General features: G+C 40.1%; 1 non-coding gene across 1 annotated transcript; it reads right to left on the bottom strand.

Moving 5' to 3' along the window:
- Positions 1-1,825: 1,825 nt before the first annotated feature.
- On the bottom strand, positions 1,826-1,989 carry LOC142461753 (U1 spliceosomal RNA). Its single transcript, XR_012786952.1, has one exon. It is a non-coding gene; the product is annotated as a U1 spliceosomal RNA (small nuclear RNA).
- Positions 1,990-2,412: the final 423 nt, after the last annotated feature.

Below are 2,412 nucleotides of genomic sequence, written 5' to 3'. Positions count from 1 at the left end.
AGGAAATTATAGTTTTCTTCATCCTTCTCACTGCTGGCAAGTTTAGAATGATGACCCAACCTCCATCCCACTGAAGCCTGATGTTTGTTGCTATCAGGATTACAAAGAATCCCATTCTGGAATAAAAACTCCCACTCTCGGAAAACCAGGATGGCATGATACAATAGGAAGTTGGTTACAGCCAACCATCAAATTCATTATAGATGCTGACTCATAGTGACTGTACAGGACAGAGTGAAACTGCTCATTTGGGTTTCTAAGTCTGTAAATCTTTACAGGAGCATAAAACCTAATTTCTGTCCTCAGACTAATTGGTGGCTTCAAACTGGTGACCTGATGGATCGTAGCACAATCCACTATACCGCCCGTGCTCTTGAGGATGTTTATTAACATGGTGGAAAAGACACACCAGTCAGTCATTCCGGGCTGAGATATAAAATAGCTGAGAGAAGATTTCTTTGCCACTTCAGTTACAGGGCTTTGGGGGCATGGTACTATGAAACTTAGAGCTCACCTACGTGGAGCTACCTGGTCAGAATAGGCTTCCACTGTATCTTTCAGTCATGGTACCAAGTGGAAGGCAGAGGCCGAGGTTGAGAGCATCCTAGTTATCTAGAAGTCAGGGAGGATCTCAGAAGTAATCACAGTCTGCCATGTTGCCCCTTACATATGATGTAGCAGAGCAAGGTCTCATGATGTTGACACTCATTTGAAATAGTGACCTTTTTCTATTACAATCGGGTCATTAATGGATGGATGTATGGATTGTTGAACAAGCGAGCCCCATCCCCCGCCAAAATGATTTTTAAATAAAATTAAATCAGGTGATTATTTGAAATGGCACCATACTGCCATAACCTGCCAAGTCACCAAGCAAATATATCAGGATCTTATTTGTCAAGGTTTCCCAAAGTGGGTGATACCACCCCCTGGAGGGCACTGGAATAATTCAGGCTTGCAAAAGCAGCTACCTGTGCAGCTTCAATCACAGAGGGGATGCTGGTTACTTTTTACTGAAAAGAGGGGGGTAGGCCAAATAGTGAAAATCGGTTAAAGTGGCTCCCTTGTTTTAGATTTCTAGGGTCAAGGAGGAGGAGGGGGCTTGCTCTACTGTGGCTTCAGCTGTACTTTTGTTTTTCCTTGAGTCCAGTGCTCTTTGAATTGGTTTGAAATAGTTCAGTCATGGCTACGGAAGCCATATATATTGTGTAGCAACACAATCTTCTGTGTACGGAATTTTAACCTAGGTAGAACACCTGCCACTCAAAGATAGTAGCCAACACACATTCCAAGTGGAGCAGCGTAGAATTACAAGAGTGAATGCAGGAACAGATTCGAAAGCTCAGCTATCTGCCATTAAGCCAGACATTTAAAGGTTTGTAAACAGTTAAAATAATACAATTGCTATCACTGTTAGTGTTTTGAAAAATATGCATTTTAAAATAGAAAAGTATGTTAAATTTATGTATTATCTTAACATGTAATTAGTGCATTGCTTTATTTTTAACTTATTATATTAATAATTATTTACATTTCTGAGTTTTAATTTCCTCCACAATGAGACAAAATATGTTGGGGTTTAAACATAAAAACAAACTATTTTAGAGTCACTTGAATTATTCCAGTGTCTTCTTGTTTATTATGAAACTGCCTTACTTTAAAACAATTGAAAACGGCCTCCTAGCCTGATAGGGAGAGAAGTTGATAGAGATCAATAGATCTCAATATTGATTACACACTCCAATCACATAAGGTGCTTTAAAAAGCAGGCTGGTGAAGCCTGTATGTTTTTGTTTTGTTCAAGGTTTCTTTTTTTTTTTTTTTTCAGGGGAGAGCGCGAACGCAGTCCCCCACTACCACAAATTATGCAGTCGAGTTTCCCACATTTGGGGAGATCACAGGGGTCAGCACATCCGGAGTGCAATGGATAAGCCTCGCCCTGGGAAAACCATCTTCGTGATCATGGTGTCTCCCCTGCCAGGTAAGTATGTTCAAGGTTTCTTTAGATATCAAGTTTTCAAACTCCCCTTGGTGATAAGCAACCAACACTGAAGACAAGACACAGGGAATTGAGCTTCCTCTTTCTAAATGGATCAAATGGAGACTTTGGACTTCCACTACATAGAATGATAATCCCTAGACAGGACAAACACCAAAAAAGCCCTGACCATTTTTTATGTCAGCACTCCTAAGTGTTCTGAGCTTGTCATAGGCTCTTTTTTTTTTTTTTTTAACTTTCTTGTGGATTTCAAGCAGCTTCTGCTTCTCTGGTATTTCTCCTTATGATTTATGGTACAAAACTCACAGTACAATAATAATTAAATGTGCTTAATGACTAGATTACTCACAAAGCCCCAGTGGCTGAAGTGGTAAATGTTCAGCTGCTCAACCTGAAGGTTGATGGTTTGAACC

Source organism: Tenrec ecaudatus, chromosome 11, assembly GCF_050624435.1.
Source record: "Tenrec ecaudatus isolate mTenEca1 chromosome 11, mTenEca1.hap1, whole genome shotgun sequence".
Classification (NCBI taxonomy): Eukaryota; Metazoa; Chordata; class Mammalia; order Afrosoricida; family Tenrecidae; genus Tenrec; species Tenrec ecaudatus.
Note: the sequence above shows the minus strand (reverse complement) of the source record. Positions and strands in the feature narration are given on the sequence as shown.